The sequence below is a fragment of the Oxyura jamaicensis genome, chromosome 6, assembly GCF_011077185.1.
Source record: "Oxyura jamaicensis isolate SHBP4307 breed ruddy duck chromosome 6, BPBGC_Ojam_1.0, whole genome shotgun sequence".
NCBI classification, from domain to species: Eukaryota; Metazoa; Chordata; class Aves; order Anseriformes; family Anatidae; genus Oxyura; species Oxyura jamaicensis.
Window position 1 is genome coordinate 3,223,921 of NC_048898.1, and position 19,288 is coordinate 3,243,208.

General features: G+C 52.4%; 1 long non-coding RNA gene across 1 annotated transcript; it reads left to right on the forward strand.

Annotated features, from left to right (window-relative positions):
- Positions 1–1,602: 1,602 nt before the first annotated feature.
- On the forward strand, positions 1,603–15,259 carry LOC118168884. Its single transcript, XR_004751834.1, has 7 exons — positions 1,603–1,701; positions 9,070–9,270; positions 9,366–9,524; positions 9,811–9,952; positions 10,094–10,199; positions 12,174–12,326; positions 15,085–15,259. It is a non-coding gene; the product is annotated as an uncharacterized LOC118168884 (long non-coding RNA).
- Positions 15,260–19,288: the final 4,029 nt, after the last annotated feature.

Consider the following 19,288-nt stretch of genomic DNA (forward strand, 5'->3'; position numbering starts at 1 on the left):
GGGATGCTCCAGGTGGCGAGCTCTTCTCTGCAGGTGGACCCCATCCTTGTGTTGAGGTGTTGGGATTTGGACATGGTTGAGGTCTGGGAGGTGCCCTAACGCTGCTGGTGGCGTGGTGGCAAACTGAGCTGGGCCAGGCAATTTGTTCCGAGGCAGGTTTGTGTTGTTTTTAATTAATACAAAAAAAAAAAAAAAAAAAAGTGAGAACACAACATTGGCTGGGACCCTGCTATGTCTGACACCTCCATCCTCCCGTTCTCACACTGCCTGGCCAGCCTGTCTGGTAAATGTATTTGATGTTTCTGTCTCTAAACGTGGTGGATAATTAAGGCTGGGCTCCTGCTGGGTGCTGGTACCAAACCCGGGGGGATGCGCCACGCCGGGCACGTCCTGCGCTGCCCAGGGCTGCTTCATCAGCACCCCCTGCTCGGGAGATAGGTCTTCTTCCTCCACTGATGCAATTTCTTCCTCTCTTTGGACGTGGTTATTCGCCCCCCTTCCTCAGCACACCTACTTCTGTTCCTTGACCTGTGCGTGCAGCTCAGCATCCTCCCCAGCTTCTCCTTCCCCACCTCGCGCCCTCCCCTCTGCTCCCATCTCCCTGCCCTGCTCCCTCTCCTCCCATGTCCTCCCTCCTCTTTGGGGCTCGCAGATTTTGGAAATTCACATCCCATTTGGTTCCTGCTGATGGAGAGATACCGTATCGCAGCCCGGGCCTGCAGGGCCCTCTCGGAGCTGCAGCATTAATTAATGGTAATCCCTTAATCGCAGGGTTACGCCGGAGACCTCAGTGTCCAATTTGTCCCTTCCTGAGCAGCACCAGACCCAAAACAGCAAAACTGCCTGCCTGACAACAGGCTGGGCACCTGAGGTTATTTTCCTTCTGTTTACCTATATTTGAACAACGAGGTATTAGCATATTTTATTTTATTTTTTCTCCTCGCTGTTGGCTGCCATAATCTGGCAAAAACACCTTTGCCACAATTAAAAAAAAAAAAAAAAAGGAAAATGATTTCTTTCAAAATATTTAAAGGGAATTAGAGTTTGTTAGGATGTTTCTTTTTCTGCCCTTCACCCTGGCATCAACATTTTTATTCAGAAAAGGGCTGAAAAGCCCCGTTTCACTTGGACAACTTACCCCATTTGATCTGGAATTTTCCTGAGCACTTCAGAACTGTTCAGCTCTCCGCTACCTGACACAAAAATGCCTTTTTTTTTGGTAAATTTTGTGCGTTCTTCAACACCAACAAGAAGTGGAGAAAACATCACGATCGTGTAATTCCCCCGGAAAACTCCTCAGAGCACCTTGCAGCCTCTCCAAGGACGCTCCTTGCTTCCTTTTGGAGTGTTTTCTTTGCATGCTCTGGTGAAACCTCTTCCTCCAGTGCAGAAAATCACAGACTTCTCCCCAAAACCCTCTTGGATAAAACCCTCTTTGCCGTACCCAGCACCAGGCAAGTGGTCATGGCTGGGGCCAGCCCCTTCCCTTGCTGCCCAGCTGGGTGCAAGGAGGGATGGGCTATCAGGTGAGGCACATGGCCACCTACAGATAACTGGCTGCACCCAGCTGCTGGGGGAAAAGGGGGGCCTGGGGAGCAGCTCTGGGCTCATGGGGGGCTTTGGGGAAGCCTGGGGCTCTGCTTTGCTTGGCCTCTGTCCCTTGACTCGTGCTGGAGGAGCTCTGGGTCTGCTGCACTTCAGGTTAGTGCTTACTAACTCCTTAAAATGTCTTTTTTTTTTTTTTTTTTCTTTTTTTCTTTCTTTCTTTCTTTTATTAACAGGAGCTAAAAGGCTCTCTGGCTGTGCTGTGGTTTGCCTTTTGCACCTTTCCTTTCCTGGGGAGGCAGAGCCTGGCTTTGTGTGAGCTGTGAAGCCTGCACCAGCTTCTCCTTCTTCCTGAGGCTCGAATTTCCTTACCTCCTGGCGCTTGGAGCGACCTTCTAGCTCGTGATTACTGTGAGTGGGAATGTCTGGGAAGATGCTGGCTGAAAGCATCTCGGTCTGCGTGCACAACGGCATGATTCCTTCGGATAGAAAGGAAAATAGCAGGGGAGCATGGGTGCTCCGATACGTGCTGAGGGGGGTGCGTAGCGGCCGTGATGTGGATGAAGCCTCAGCTGTGCTTTGCCTGACTCTTATATTGCTTTGGACGGGTGAACCGGAAAAGGAAAGAAATGAAAAAGGAGTTGCACATGCATAAAAATTAGGGATGGAAAAGACCTGGGTCACCCACTCAATACTTTCCTGCCACGGGATGATTGTTCCTGGGCTGAGAGCTCCGCTCAGGCTTATGGCAGGGAATACATTAACCTTTAAAACAATGGCATTACAATGGTAGATATTTTCCTTAACCCAGATGCTACAGTCCTGGGAAATGCGAAGTGCAGGTTGTGTCTGAGCAAGTGCTCCCCCCGGCAAGGTCCTGGGGGCTTTTTTAATTTTTATTTTTTTTATGAAGGGAAGCTTGGCTTGCTGTAGCGCAGTTGCAAGCAGTCTTAGAGTGGAGCACAGCTGGCCAGCTGTGCCACGTCCTGCCATACCAGCCTACCCTTGGGAGCCCAGCTTTAGCTGCAGGAACAGCTCACGAGGGTACTAAAGAACTGTTGTTTTGCAGAGATGCTGTTGGTTTTCCAACCCCTCTCATAGGGTGGCTAAATGGTACTTTATTGCTGAGCTGTAGAGGTCCTGGGTGATTTTTACCTCCTGCTTCTGGCTGTTTGCGTGGGGGAGGACAGGGAGATCTTTCTTCATCTCTTGCCATTTCAAAGCAGGATGGAAAACATCAAGGGGCTGCGTCTCGTTTTGTCAGTGCCCAGGAAAGCATTTGGATAGCAGTGATTTGCCTGTGGCTTTCAAAGGGATGCTCTTAGACTTCTAGCAGCATTTCTGCCCATGCTTCATAGGCAGGGAAAGGGGAATGCCAAATTAGAGGAGCTCTGCCTGGTACCATCCTCGGTAAAAGCAGAAGCAAATGAGACTAAAAGCAAATAATAAAAAGAAAACCCCCAAATCCCACCCGTATGTCTAGGAAAAGCCTGGTAGGTTAGTCCAGAGCACTCAGTCTCACTACCTCCTTTTGAAGTGGTCAGAAACCTTGCTAAAGGCACCAGGGAGGTCAGCCAGGTCTGGTTTGGAAGCCACTATTTTATTTTATTTATCTTCCATTTGGGCTGTTGTCTGCTCCTTCTCCACGTTGTTCAGCAAGATGCGACACAAAGGCACGGAGAGATGTATTGTTGTTATGGGTGGTTGTTGTTCCTAAGTCCTTATTGATTTTTATGAAAGAAATAACAACAACGTGCATGAGGGATCCTGCTAACAAAAGAGGTCCCGCAGTACACATCTTGAATTAAATATCTAGAAGCCGGATCCAGCTGGGATATTGACGGGCAGGCACAAAGCGGCGTGAGTCAGCGCGGTGCTGGAGCAGCCTGGGACCCAGAGTTGGCCCAGCACATCCCGACTTTTGGGAAAATAAAGGGGAAAAAAAAAAAAAGCCACAAGGAAGGAAAGCTAAGGGCAGACCTGGTCCTCGTGGCTGGTCTTCTCCTCCCACCGCGTTGACTCCGTGGCTGATGCAGCCCACATAGGGAAGGAGGTGAGGAACCAGCTCCGACGTTGCAGCCTCTCAACTTCATCTGCATTAAGCCAACACCAACAGAGGGCTCAATCTCCTTTTTCCCCTTTCTACCCTTAATTTTGCATGCTCTCATTTGTGGGTGTAACCCACCAGCGAGACCGTTTTGCTGTGGTTCCCCAGGTGGAGCAGAAGCGACCTGACCTGATGTGAAAAAGCACCATGCTCTTCATGGGTCTGTGCCTGATTCTTCTTCCAGGAACCCTGAGAAATTCAGACAAGGCTCAGGTAATCCCGTAATGTCAGAATTTGTCTCTCCCCCGACTTTACAAGGAATTCCTGAGCATAATATTGAATCACAACCACCTCTCTGCTCTTAAATCATTTCCCCTAGCAAGGCATCACCCCGTAGAGGAAGTCCTTTCAGCAAAGACAAAAACGAAAGCGTTTATCGGTTTGAAAAGATCCCTCTGTGTGCCAGAATCAGTGAGAGAGAGAGAGTGGAAGTGTTAGTGCCTCCGGCGATGCCTTTGCAAGGCTGTTTGTCATCCCAGCCCGAGAAGCTGAGCACACACAAATATTAAACTAATATTTTTGGCGCTTGGTGAGTTTGGATCGGTGGTTCGCGGCGCCTGAGGCGGCGAGCAGGAATGAGATGCAGTATCCTGAAGCTTCATATTCGTGGCTGAGTTGACGCTCCTTTTATATCTATTTATAAGCACGCGTGACTCTTATTATTGCTATTTATCTCTCGTGCGGGAGAGAGGGAGATGCTAATGATAGCCGGTAGCAGCACCCACCCAAGACTGCCAAGTCAGGAAGCAAAACAGCAAAATAAAGTGTTCTGGGGCCTCGAGACGCTGCCTGCACCAAACTGATGACACAGCAGGTTTGTGCTCCGACGTGAGCAGGGAGCTGGCCGAGGACGCGCAGGAATCCCAAATCTCCCTGCTTCGGGGTCAAAAATCCTCCTTCCCACCTAGGTACGGGCCGAAAAACAGTGAAGAAAGGAGACTGAGAGCTGGTTAATCCCCACAAGGTCGAGGTTGGTGCAGGTGCTCCTGCTAGCAGGATGGACGCCTGTCCTGGAGTGGTGTTACCCGATGCGACTTTGAGGAGCTGGGTTGGTTTATTTTTTTTATTTATTTTTCTTTTCTTCTTGTACAAATGCAGAGGAAAATAAACACGGTTGTCAGCCCGTGACCCTTCTGAGCAGCCGAGGCCACCCCTCATGCTCCAAATAGCCGCTGTTGGCTGAGATGCGCTTTGCAGGGAGCGTACAATTACGTGGGCTCTTTCAGCATCTGGGAGCGGCGTGAGCTGTTATTTTCTCGAGCAAGGAAGAGGCTGAGAGGTTCGGGAGACAACAGGCAGCTCCGTGAGGAGACCGCAGTTAACCCCGAGTTAAATTGAACTCCCTGGGAGCATCGGGAGCCTCATGGCACGCGAGGACAGGCACCCTCCTGGAGGGAGCTTCTCCGGCTCCAAGCTTTGTATGGGGAGGTTTTGGGGCAGAAAGGAGCTGAATGCTACAGAGAAGAAAGGACGAGAGGTTCCCTTCCCAGCCGTCTTTGAGGGTGACTCACCCTCCCCAAATTCCTGGCAGTTTCTCTCGGTGACCAGCAGCTCTAGCTCGCGTTGCTGATTCATAACTGCTGGAAGCTTCTCTGCCTGGCTTCAGGGTAAGAAAAGGGATGCGTTGGCTCTGATTTCACCAGAAGTTGTCTTAGAGAGGGCAAGGGGCAGCCCGAGAGAGCGTGGGGATGGCAGCAAGAGAAGACGTAGGGAGGTAGAGGTAAAGGAAAAGGAGGCAGGACCAAGAAAGAAAACACGTGTTTGGATTTCAAGTGGTGGGGAAAAACACTTAGCTGATCCGAAGCCAAACAAATGAGCAGCTTGATGTGATGAATGATGCACAACTCTGCTGTGGCTGATTTCTTAGTGTGGCAGGGATATCAGTAATAAAATCAATACCAATAGTTAGCTAGGCCTAATAACTGCGCAGATCAGTTGGATTAGATTGATATTACTTCTCCTAATAATCCACTCTTGTTGCTGTCGCATGCTAGGTAGAAACAGATAGTGTCTTTAATTAAAAACGGGGGCTCCGGCACTTCTATTCACTCTGTCATAACTGGGGAGGGCCTGTCCTTACCCCAGCAATTACATCTGTCCTGAAGGCTTTCTAAATGAGAAGAAGGGCTCCATTGTTTCCTTGGAGCAGTTTCTAAAATAACCAAATGTTATAACTCAAAGGTCATAGCACAGACGCCGTCTTTGTCGTTGGATGGGTTGGCTGCGTTGACCGCGGGTATTTTTGACTCGTGTGCGTACCCCAGCGACTCGTCTGGAGGAACCAGCAGCTTGTAGCATCCAGAAAGCTGGATCTGTGGTGGGACAGCAAGGAGAGGGGACCTGGCTGAGCTTCTGGGAATGAGCCGCCCTGATGGGTGAACCTTTAGGACATCCCCTACGAGCAGATGAGGTGCTGGGGGGGAGCTGGGACCCTGGACCTGCACGGTGTCAGGCAGCAGATCTTTGTTCTTGCCTGCCCTTGGGTAAAAAGGGCTTTTTGCAGGGCTGTGCCTGAATGCAGGGCTCAGCAGGGTGGGTTTGGCTGGCTGAGGAGCACGAGCTGCAGGCTTGAGGAGGCAGCTGATGGAGCAGCACAGAGGTTTCCTGCCCCCAGAGCATCCAGAAACCATGGCAGGACTACTCCTGGGGATGCTTCCCTTTGGAAGATCACTGCAAAAAAAATCAAATGCAGAACACCACCATGCAGGCACCCTTTGTGCTCTGAAGCTGCTGAGAATTAAGCTTTGGACCGTGCAAAAGCCCCCAGATGGACCTTGCAGCAACTCCTGGTGTTCTGACATCAGGTGTCAGGGCTACGCCTCGTGCTGGAGCATGACCAGAGCCCTTCAGGTGCTCGTGACAAAAAAAAAAAAAAAAAAAAAAAAAAAAAAAAAAAAAACCACGTGTTGAAGCCCCTGCTTGCAGATGAGCTGGGTCAGGCTGTGGTCACCACCCCCTGCCCCATCTCGAGGCGACGGCTGTGCCCAGTAGCTCACCCCGGGGACCCGGCTGGTGGCCTCAATCAATGCGCTTCCACGAAAAGCGCCAGCGTAGAGAAAACAGCATATTTAGAAGCAAAAGGCTCACCGGGTTTTATTGAATTTGTTCCAAGCCGTTCTGCGTTCAATCACCCAGAAACTGTCTCCCTGCAGGCAACGACGTATTTTACTAACAAGTGTTTGCTGTACAAAATAGCCCGTCCTGTCCTTCCCGAGGTCTGTGCCTGCCCTGCGCTGGGGCTCCTTCCTCCTGTCCTCTTTGTGCCTTCGTTGTGGTAACGAAACCTTAAGCAAAAGGGGAAGAAAAAGGAGGAGGAGAGAGAAGGAGAAAGTATAAGAAAATGTACTCAGTGGCTTCTGCTCTGGTCCCCAGGAGGGACAACTGCATCCTGCACCGGGGAAGCATCACCTGAGTGATTGTCTCTGTCTTCCTTGGGATGCAAAGGGAGGCTTTCCACCTGGAGTGTTCCACAAGTTACCCATCCCAGCAGGCAGGGCTGCCTGCCCGTGCCCAAGCAGGACTCTGTTTTGGGAAGCTTCGAGCCCTGCGGTGGCCGGGCATTGAACAGGGAGTGGGGATTTTTCTCTTGCCAGGAGCCAGGTCTAAATCATCTCTCTTTGGGGAGAGGGAGGAAGAAAATGCGCACGTTGCTTTGGGGGAGGTATGTCCGTGCTGTGCCTCTGATGCTGGAGCCAGGAAGGATCAAATTGCCTTTTTCTCCTCCGCCTGGCTCGGTGCTCCTCTCCTTGGGTGTCGCTCCCCCTCGGTGCTCTTCTCACCGGCTCGCGTGTGCTGTTGGGTTTTGTGTGCTCTTCAAAGCCTAACAGCGCTGTGTTTTCTGCGGTTTTGGGGGTCTAATCGGGACAAGCTTACCAGGCCTGGGCTTTATCTCACAGTGGTTAAAAACAGCTCCACACTGATTTAGAAACATCAGGAGGCAGGAGCTGTTCCTGCCGGGCACCCTGGAGAGAGCTCCGCCAGCGTTTTCCCCATGCACACGGGAACACCAGTTCCCCCACGAGATTTGTTTGGGCTGCTTTTACTGCCCATAGATAACAGACTTGCCTATGTCTCCACTCCTCTGGAGTCATCAAATATCACACTTCCCACCCGGCTGCACCCTGTTTGTGGAGCTAGGTTTATATCTGTTCTTTTTTGGCGTGTTTCTCGTTCGGCTTCTCTTTGATTTCTTTGCCTTTTCTTTGTGCTCGAGCACCCCTTTGGGCCCCAAGGACCATGTCCCAGGGGGGCTGCAGCTGGCGGGAGGGCAGCACCTGCCCTCTTCCCACTTGCTGGGGGTCTTCTTTGCCCTGTCTCTGCCCGACCACAAGTCTTGCTCTGCTGGCTTTCACCTGGCTTTCTGCCCCTCTGGATGTGCCAGCCTCTGTCTTGGCTTCTTTAGGGTGAAATCCTCCGTGAACCCCAGCAGCGCATCCAGGTGCCCACCCCCTGCTGACACGCTGGGCGAACGGGGACTGGGGTGGCTCGGAATGGACTGCTTTTCACTCAGGGCTTGGCTGGCTTTCTCGGGAGTTTGGGGAAATTTTTAATAGCGCTGACTATTGATAACCTGTCACTGGGAATTTGCTTAGCACTTCACGGCGCGAGCGCTAAAAATACAAGGTCCTGCTCCCTAGAGCCTTCGGGAACGTTGAGAGAAAGCAAAACCTGAGAGGCAGGAGGGTTGTGGAGAGAAGCGGAGATGCCAGGGCATGGTCAACCAAAGGCATAGCTGCCAGATTAATGGCCCTTCAAACTGGAACCCTCTATTTATCCTCCAGACACGCGTGGCAAGGGAAGCCACCAGGTCTGCCGCAGTAAGCCCAGCAGTGGTGTTGCATCAAGAGAGATGGTTCTGGAGGGTTTCTGTAGGCAAAACCCAGCCCTTGCACGAGGAAGAAGATAGGGAGAAACCTCAAAGTGTCAGTCCCCTGCTGATGGTCTGGGAGCTCTCGTGCCACGGCAGAGGAAGTCAAAGGGAATTTTTCCTTCTGCGTTAATGGAAGCGGGATCGGGCCATTTATCTTTGATGAAATGCCAAGAAGAGGTTGATTGTGTTTGCAGGAGGCAAAAAGGTATAATACATAGTGCTTCCTGCTGCCTTCGGCTCCTGCCCTGAGACAGAAGGAGAAGCGAGAGGCAGGAGAGCGGAGCTGATAACCCCGGCGTCCGTGCTCGTCCCTTCCTGCCCTGTAATTGATGTGACTCCGGCGTCCGCCTCCCTCTCACCCAGGAGAAGGCTTTGAGGTCTGTCGACATCTCTAAGCCCCATTATTTTCCATATTTTGCACCCGTTTTCAGCCCATCACAGTTAAACCCCATAAACTAGACTTTGAGTTTGGGCTGCGAGCTGCCCGGGCCAGGAGACCACCTCGTACCCAGGGATGTTTTGTTTTTTGTTTGTTTGTTTCTTTCAGTGCCTCTGACCTGGTGGAAATAGATGTGTTTGGGAGACTTGAACAGAAGTGGCAACAGATGCACCGTGTAATAAAAACGTGAAAGCCAAGGTTGTGCTTTCGGCAGGGGGAAGGACAACCCGCAGGCATCGGAGACAAACCCAGGCAGAATTAGGGAAAGGCGATAATGAATAGCCCAGCAATCACGCTCTCCTTCCCAAGGTGCGTTACCCCTAGCACTGAGTTAAGGCCAGATGGTTTTGCGTTTAATACCTATGCTTTTAGCCCTCTTTCCTTGCTTTCTTGTCATCAGACAGATCTGCCTTTTGAGAACTTTATTTTTCTTTCCGAGTGTCTGTGCTGGCTCAGAAGTGACTCGGGACTTGATCGATACCTCTGGTGGCTGCTGCCGCGGCCACTGATGGGGAGCTGGTGAGAATTATTCAGGTGAAAGCCCCGGAGAAACATCAGTCAGGGTAAGGTCAGGTAGTTTGCTTGTTTTAAATCTTCTTTGTTTTCAGAAATGGCAACAGTGAGAGGGTGCCAGAAAACAGATCATGGGGAGTATCGGGATGGTTTAAACGCGCAATGGAGGAAGGCAGGGATTTATGGCAAGGAAATAGGTTGTCAGTAAAAAAAAAAAAAAAAAGAAAAAGTGCATTTCTAGTAAAATCAGGCTTTGTTTTGGCTTTTCAAAGGGGGAAAGACTGGTTTTGAGCCTTTTGAGGTTCAGATCAGGAGTGCTTCTGTACTCACCACCAGGACTGCCCTGCCCTCTGACTGTTCTGCTCCCCAGGGAGCCCTGGTGGGATCTCTCTGCCTGGCAGCACCCAGCAGCTTCTCCTCCCGCCCGAGTGATTTCTCCTGGGTCTGGATGGGGTTGGAAGCGATGTGAGCATCCCCTGTAAATACGATCATGCCTTGGGGTGGCTGGTTTGTTCTGGGCGCGCCGCGGGGTTTGCAGTGTTTGGTTTCTCCACCCCACGTGCGGATGGTGGGAGCTTTACTTGGTGCCGATTGCTTGGATTTCCACCTCTCCTGGCAGCATTCCCAAGCTGTGGTCTTGGTCCAAACCTCTCCATCCTGCTCAAGGGCCACCATGCTTCATCTGCTTCCCAAGGGAAGACAGACCAACTCTTGCTGCACCCAGGGTGAGTTTGGGCCGTGCAGATCAAACCCCGCTGCCAAACTTTGCGGGGTGATGAGCAGAGCCCGGCAAACGATGCCGCGCAAACAACTTGTTCAGTGAATCTTCCTCCTGTTCAGACGGCCTGCATAAAGTGAGATGGAGGAGAGGAATAACTCTTCAACGTGCATACATCAGGCAGCGTTTTCAACATTTGCCCAGAGGATGTTCATGCCTGGTAGTGCTATTTTCGTGGTGGCTCTTTGCAATGATTAATTTAAACTGCCAGCATCAGAATCATGGGAACACACAAGAAACTCAGTTTTCCTTTTAAAATAGAAGTGAGTTTCCTTCCTGATGCTGCAGGAAAAAAAAATAAAACCTTGGAAAGGTCACCCTTAAAGGCACGTAAAACACCCCTCTGCTTCTTGTCGAATCTCATGCTTTCCCTTTGGTTTCTTAATTGGGAGAGGAACCCTCTCGCTGGGAGCGCACCATATGGTTGCAGCTCACCAGAACGGAGACGCCGATGTCATCCAACCTTTTGCAGCAGATGCCCCGATTTCCCGCAGCCAGGGCGCTCGATGAGAGCTTTCTGTGACGAAGCTGAGCCCTCGCTTTCTTTCCCCGAGCTCCTCGGGGGGCATCCTTCAGGATGCCTCGTGCCCCATCTTCCCCCCGAGCATCTTGACGTGGGGGCAATGGGCCAGGCTCCTCTTGTGTTAGATGAAGCCCATCCCTTAAAAATAATGGTGGTCTCCACTCTGTTCATCACTTCGCCACCCGTGGGGCATGCCTCAGGGCATCTTTTCCTTCACCGGCGTGGCATTTGGGATGTGCATCTGTGGGTGGCAAAGATCTCGCACGGAGAGCTCGCGGTTATTTACCGGGAAAGGATAAGCCCCGGCATTTATATAAAACATATTAATAATTTCGCCCTTTCCCTCCGTGTTTACCAAATTGATTTTTGAACTGCTAGCAGTCGTATTGCAATAAATATAGTTGAAATCCATTGCACGTAATGGTTTATAAATTGTGAGTCATAATTCAGCGGGAGCCTTGGGTTTGGTTTGCTGGCTCCCGTCGGTGCATGCGCGGGTGCGTGTTTTCCTTTCTCCAGCCCCTAAGACTGCATAACTCTCCAGTGGAGTAATAAATTGGGAATAATAGAAGCTCGGCTAACTAAATTTCACTTGTCAGGTTGAAGATTTCATGTTGTGCATTAACTTCTTGCAAATAGCACGTGGCAAAAAAAAAAGAAAAATAAGATAGAAGAACGCCCCGGCTCCGCAGTACCAGGCTGTCTGGGTGGGAGGGGAGCCCCAGTTTTTGGCTCCTAACAGCAGCATCTCTTTATCCCTCTGCCAAAATGGGCCCGGGGGGCACCAGGAATAAGCTGCCCCCGCCCCAAACTTTGGTATTGGAGAAGAAGAGGGGTTTGGGTAGAAGGAGCATCCGAAAGCTGTGCAGAGGATCCAGAAAGGCTGAGCTCAGGGTTGCAGATATGTGCAAGACACCCTCCCGGCAGCCCTCCTCCATCCCTCCTTCCCCAAAAATGCAGCAGCAAAGCCACAGAAAAATCCCCCCCCCGGGTAAAGAGAGGGAGCCGGAGCTCGGAGCAGCGGCCGGGCAGGAAAATCCATATCTGCTGCAGATTTATTATCTGTCGCGTGAGATGTAGCACGGATATTTTTAAAACGTGGGCCCATTAAGCTCTCCAAACGGCTGGCTCACCTGCTATTTTAACAGCGCGCTGTGACACCGGCTCTTTTATGAGTATTCCTCCTGGACTTGTTAGCTCTACGCTGTCGCATCCCACTCCGAGGGAGGGAAAATGCCAGCAGGGTGGCCACGCCAAAAGGGCTCGCTGGGTTTTTACGGGGGTACCGAGCCCAGGAATGCAGAGGGAGGTGGGGGAAGAATGGATGAGTTTGGAATTATGGGTTTAGGTGTTTTTTTGTTTGTTTGTTTGTTTTTTGTCAGATGCTGGGGGGCAGAGGTGCTGGATGGAGGAATGGTGGGGCACGAAACGAGCAGGAGAAGCCTTCCCCGGGCACGGGCAGGGCTTTGGAGCACGTCAGCGCTGGCACCCGCGGTCAGAGGAGCTGAGCCTTGGAGGGGAGAGACACAGCCAGGGAACGACTGTGTGGAGGTGAGGAGCGGCAGTGCTTAACCCTTCGGAGATGGCACATGGGGGGGACCGGCTGTGGGCAGGTGAGGGGAAGGTAGGGAGGAGAGCCAGGTACCAAAAAGAGGGGCATCGGAGCCCAGATGCAATCATTTGGCCACCCGTGCTGGTGAGGGGGTCTGATTTCCTATGCTATTCCTATACCATGTGCCCCATCGGTGCCGCGCAAGCACCTTCTGGCTTTCGCCTTTGGGAAGGAAAAAGGAAATTTTGGTCCAAATTCCTGGCAGAGCGTTCTGCTCGCTCTCTGCCTCGCTCCTTTTTTTTTTTATGTTACAACCACGGTGGAGATTTGCTTGGAAAACTCGCAAAAGTAGCCCAGAAGAATAAACACAACTGCCTGGCAGAGATAATCAGTTGTTAAAACATGCCTACTGCTCTAATTAGAAAGGAAAGGAAATTGGGTTTAAGCTGGAATTAGCCTGAGCCCCCCCCACCCCCCCCACCCCCTTTATCCATCCATCTATCAATCGCTCCTGGGCCCTTCTGGACAAGAGAGATGGGAAGGGGAAAGGAAACTTGTCCTCTCCCCATGCCCCAGGGCCCCAAAACCTTGATCCCCCCCCCCCAGGGCAGCACGAGGTGCCCGTGCCAGCCTTCCCCCAGCCTCCACTCGCCTGTGTCTGGCTGACCGAGGGTGGTTCATTGTTACCTCGTTCACCTGCCCAGCCTGGTCCTTCGGCCGATTTCTGCCTGTTCTTCCTCTCCTAACGGTGTTGAGGCTCTGCTCCCTGCAATTCGACGCCGAGAAACCTCTCCTTGCCCTGCTGCCCTTCTCGGCTCGGTCAGAGGATGGCCTGGGACCACGATCTTTGCTCAGAAGCAGCTCTGGAGGTGCTTATTTCAGCTCAAGCCCAAGAGATGGCACTGCCAACGTGGCGCGTCCCAAGGAAGGTTGGGACAACCTCGCCCAGATGTTGTCTGCCCCCGCCAACCTTTGCAGAAAAATTCACTATGGAGCAGCTGCAAGATGGGCAGTCTTCATAATTCCATGTTTCGCTCATTTCTGGGTGATTAATCTGTCGCAATTAATTGGCAATCCTTGTTTTCTCTATGACCATTGGCCATGCTCGTCGTTCACGCCTTCGGGCCTGAGCTGGGTACCCGGGGCTGACACACTGATTGTTTTATGGTGATTTATTCTGATTCGGAGCCCTGAGGAGGCGAAGGTTTGATCTTTACCTGTCTGGATCTTTATCTTTCCCCAGCCCTCGTGGGATTTCGGGGTGCACGCTTGGGTGCTGGGGATGCTCAGGGTTGCTGCTGCGCACGTCGCACAAGGTCAGCCGGGCTGTGCAGGTGCTGCTGGGTTGCAGGGAGATAATAATTCATGTCCCCGTTGCTGGGTCACAGCTGAAAGTAATGAATGGCTCCCAAAACTTGTGCAAGTTTCCTTTTATTAATATATCTGGAGCTCCTCCTTTGCCCGCGGGTGGCTGGGCACAATTAGGTCATACTTTTCCAGCCTAGAAAACATGAGATTTTCGGTTTGCCATGAAACAGAGATTCTTTGCTAATCGCAGAGCTCCTGAAGAAGGGTCTTGGCGGCGCCGCGGGGGGGGGGGAGTTAAAAAAAAAAAAAGGGGGGGTGGGGGCAGATGTGGCAAGCAGACCACGATAAAGCTGTGATCTGGTGCAATTCCTGTGCACAGCTACTCCGCACTAGGAGCATCTCTTTCAGAGGGTAACTTTCTCCGCACGGGTCCAATCCTGCAGCCTGTTAGGGAGCCTGGAGCCCTCTCCATCACCTTCCTCCTGCAGCTGGAGGAGGCAAAGCTGTCCCGGAATAGGGATGGAGGGGATGCATCCCCGTCCTGCACGCACCCTGTAAACCAAGATTTTTTTTAAAAAAAGAAGAAAGCGAACCACGTGCGCAGGAGGGGAAAATAATCAAGCCGAGGGGAAGGAGAAAAAAAAAAACAACTTGTCCTCGTCTAACATAAAAGCCCTCCTCCCCTCGAAAGAAATAAAAGCCAGAGCGAAAGGAAGGTAAATGCCAGAGGTTTAAGTACCACGCTGCCGGGTGTGTTTTAAAGGTTACCTTTCAGGGGGCTGAAGAGAGACAGAGAGGGAAGGAGCTGGAGCACTTCCCGTGGCGAGGGCCACTCCAGCGCTTAATGGCTTTTTATATCCCCGTCTGCTTTCCGTGGCATTATTAAAATTGTTTATTTTTAATTTTTTTTTTTCCTCCGCTGCATCGGGAGGAAGGGGTCAGGTTGGGGAGGGAGGACAAGCCGTTGCCGTGGCAATACCCGGTGTAAATCTGCATCGCGGATTGGGAGCAAAAAGGACGTTTTGGGGTGGTTTTTAGGGAAGCTGTGGGTGGGGGCACATGCGGGCAGGGGTGTGATGCCACCCGGGAGGAATGGCATTTTCCTCCCCCCAGGCACCCTGACCGGGCTCCTGGGGACGTCAGATGGCCTCACGGGGACAAATGATGCCGGGGCTGGGGAGGCTGTTGGTGCAACAGCCCTGGTGGGGCGAGCGGAGGGGATGGCGGGCTCCCCCGGGCTCTGGTACCCCGGCAGGTGCTGGGGAGAGGGAACTTGTTCAAACTCCTCCGCTCTCACGCCCCAACCCCGTGTTTTGTTGGCAAACAGGCATTATGGCTATTTTGTCTAATAAAATAAACCTAGTCTTTACTCCAAAGCTGCTCCAGGGGCTCTGCTAACTGCCGCTTTGCTTTTTTTTTTTTTATTTTTCCTCCTATTTGATCTGAAAGCCCAGAATAAAAATACAGCAGAGACACTTGGAGAAAAGGAGCCGCCAGGACAAACAGCCGTGGGAAACCCCGGACACACACAGAAATCCTGCAGGAGCGAGGCACCCGGCTGGGCTGAGGACAGGTCCTGGCACCCCTGCTCCAAGCTGGGAAGGTATTTCTGGAGGTTTTCCCAAATATTTCTGGAGGTTTTCCCAAATATATCCCTGCTTACGGACGGCACCGGTGCCTACTTCTGCTGTTCTTGGGTTTGTTTTTTTCCCCAGCTCGCAGCCTCGGTAGCAAAGCAGAAAGGACGGGCTGAGTGCTACCAGAAAGAGAAAAACCCCTCTGGGCAGCACCGCCCCCCTGGGGGCTCCACCAGCCCGTCCTGGTGTATGGATTTAGGTTTGGGGTTAGCTTTCCCCGGCAGTAATAGCATGAAGCCAGGCGCTGAGAGTAGAGGGGGACAACCTGAAATGTCCAGCTCGTTTGCTTTCCCCCCGTAACTTATCCCAGACAACCCGAATGGATGGATTCCTCTCTGCCAAGGCCGGGCGGAGCTGAGCACAGGCGTTAAGCTGGGTGGGAAAGACCTGCCGGAGCACAGGTCAGGGACAAATGCCGAATATATTTATACATCACTGGCAGTTTCTGGAGTTCTTCCCATCCTAGACAACCTGACCTTCAGTTTGTTGAACTCCATCCTGCACTCGAACAGCCGCCGGTGCAAAAGCAAGCAGCTCGTCCCTGCAAGCACCGAGACGTCCCCCGAGGAGGTTTTGCTTTACTTATCTCCCAACCCTGAGCCCTTCTCAGGCTGGGAAGGGACTTGGAAAATCCCTCGGGTCCGCAATCCAGACATAACTTTTGGCCAGATTTCCTAAGGAAACGGAGCTGGTGCGGTCGTGGCTGTCGGCGTGCGAGTGCCTGGCTGCTTCCCAGCGCCCGCTTCAGCCCTGCTGAACCCATGGCCTGGTTTGGGGCAGTTTGGAGGGGGTTTGAGGTCTTGGAACAGGACAGATCCCACAAGATCTGTAAGCACAGCATTAGTTTAGCATCAGTAGGGAATGCCGTGGTCCCCCAGCCCCATTCCTGGTGATGGGTAGCTCCCCTTGGCAAACACAGCCAGAAGGGTTTGTGCCACGTGTCCCCGCTCCTGGCCAGCCTTGTTTTAAGGTCAGGAGGACAAAATGAAACGGCCAGCATGCTCCCACACTTCTCAGCTTCACTGAACATGAAGCTTTGGTTGAAAATGGAGACGTGGAGCCCAGTTTCAGCAAGAGAACAGCAGTCAGAGGCATGCCCTTGACTTCACTGCCACCTGGGCTTATTGCACGCTGGAAAAAAGCTGCCGGACATCTGCTTGCTCATACAAAGACCCTAAAAGATGAGGGAAAATGCACCGCGTTGCCATCCGCTCAGAGCCCTGGGAGCACCCACCGCATCCGCAGGAGCCCCAGGGCCACGCAGCGTCCCCACGCTCCAGGTGGCTTCAGGCAGCAGCAAAAAAACCACCCCAGGACGCCTGGTCCGAGACCCCGGCCCCACATCCCCGCAACCTTTCCGGGTCCGTGCCGGCTGCCCCGGTGCTGTTGGCAGGTATATTGTGGGAGGAAGCTCGCCTCGGCCTCCGGGAGCGCCGGGTGTCGCTCCCAGGGGACACTGGCAGCGCCGGGCAGTGACACGCATTGTTAGCGAGGCCAGGCTGCATCAAGGAAAACAAGTGGAGTGACACTCAGCCATCAGTGATTCCTCCCCCTCGCTCGTAACTCTGTCAGCCCTTTCAGCTGGATTGTCAAAATACGTTTGTCACAGAACAATTCCTACCCTTTTTTTTTTCCTCTTTTTTTTTTTTTTTTTTCCCTTTTCAGACTCTGGCTGAACTCATCCATTTGGAACAAAACCCAATATTCATTTCCTCTCTGGGCAGTTTATTTTATTATTGGCTCACCTGCTCCCAAGCTTGAAAAGCTATAAGACTAGCTGGGTCTTCAAAATTAAATTCTGTTGGGTTTTTGGTGTTTTTTTTTTTTTTTTTTTTTTTTTTTTTTTTTTTTTTTTTTTTTTTCCCTGGTCTCACATATTCCATGGCTGCAGGTTACTGGCAGGGATCTGGAGATGTACTTGGCAAAAGCGCTTTCTGTCTGGGATGGGGATGAGCAAAACAGGAAGCCTGTTTCCCTCTGAACCAGCATCTTTCCAAGGGCTGGGGCTGATTTGGAGCAGGATGGACCTTTCTTGCTATTTACATGGCTTTGGCAGGTGGCGAGGTGGAGCTGGGGGCACCCAAACCGTCCCAGCACCCAGAGCGGGTGCGCCCAGCGCCTCTCCTGCTCAGCCCCACCTCTCCATGTGCAGGTGATGCCATCTTCCTCCTCTGGCCAGACAAGCAAGGCCCAGAGGCAGGAAAAAACCCTAAATTACAGCTTTCACTTTCAGGGCCATATTCCCTGCCTCCTTTGCCTGCACCCTCAGGTTTTGTGCATGGATTTCCGTGGGAACCCTGCCCGAGACGCTCGCTCCCTGCAGACGCCGACGGCGGTGCGGGAGCCAGGAGCTGACCTCACCATTTCTCAGCAGGAAACCAGTCGCCAGCAGCTGCCGTTCCCACTGACCTCATGCCGAGGGAGACCTGTCCCGTCTCACCTGGAAATGCCAGAAGCCAGACAAAGCTGCTTTTACCCGGAGAGCTATTTCCAGCCTGGATGCACGTCGCACCGGCAAGCTTATTCCTCGGTCCCACGGCGTGGCCGCGTGGGCTCCCCGGGCTGGGAGCACCCCGAGCATCCCCAGCGCCACGGGACGCATCCAAACCCGCCCGCCTGCCACGTGCTGGAACAAGAAAAGCAATCGCGGCTGAAAATGAGAGGAAGGGGAGGTGTGAAGGAAAGGCTGGTGGGTGTCAGACAGGCTCCCCACTCAGGGCAGGGGGAGCAGCAGACGGGCTGATTTGATTCATTTTGGGGCAGAAGGAGGCAATCTCCTCCCTGTGCGCACCTGGAGGGCACAGCTGATGAGTAGGGCTCTCCCACCCGTGCAAAGCTCAGGAGGGTGGTGTGTTTTTTTTTTTTTTTTAATCTGGGGCTGCTCCATTAACACAAACAGACAGCGATGCTGGCTGCTGACACCGGGGTTAATTAAATCCATCTCTCCATCAATTCTTATTCAACTATTATCGATGGTCATTAGATCAGCGACAAAGTGACAAGCAAACAGTAATAGACTCATCTTAACCCTTGCGGTGCTGGAGAAGGGCAGCGGGACGAGGAGCTGGTGGTGGTAACGTAGCAGAGAATGGTCACGGGGCTGGTTCTCCCCCCTCCGGTACGTGCTGCTGGTTTTTTGTGGGGTTTGGGCTTCTGGCTTCGTGCAGCTCCTTATGCTGGCTGCTAGCACCTGCAGGAGCCACAACGTGCTTGAGAGCAGGTGAAGAAACGCTTGCAAGTTGGAGGAACCTCTCCTTCTTTAGAAAAAGGGCACGCACGAAGCAAAGGGCCAGGAAAAACTAAGGCAGGACATCCCGAGGCATGGTCCTGGCCAGGGTGCTCAGGATCCGGCCCTCTCGGCGCTTTGAACGGCGTGTGTCCCTCGCTCCTTGCAAAAATAATTGCCGTCTTCGCTCGGGGAGGGAGCGTCGTGACACGCTAACTTCCTTCAGGCTGGGGGGAGAGCAAAGGCCTGCCTTAACTTCTCTACTTTTTTGCCCAAATGTTCAAAGATCCGCGCTCTTTTCCTCCGTTTGCCATGGGAGCAGGGTCATTGAATGGGATTCCCCAGAGCACTCCGCCACAGGAGCACGGCCACGATGTAAAAAACGCTCCTGGGAGCTGGGATCCTGCGACGGGGACGCGAAAGCCCAAATAAACCATCAAGTGGTGCCTTTTGTAGGGTCTCTCTGCCCCGGCTAAGTGGCAGCGGGTCTCCCCCGAGGGGTGCGCGCATCCCCGGAGCAAGGGGGAGGCCGAGATCCAGCCCGGCTAATTGATGCTGAATTTATGTGTATATAAAAAAAGAAGACAAGGAAACCGAAGCGGGTGGTTCTGTAAACATATCTATTTTTCACAATCTGCACCAAACTGATTGAAGCCCGTGTCAGGGGTGATATATGGCAGCAAATTGATGAAACATTGATGCCGGGGGATGAATATTTCAGGAGGAGCTGTACGCATCGTACGGCACTCTGCTTCAATCTTTAACCAGCGCTGGGTAACCTTGAGAGGGG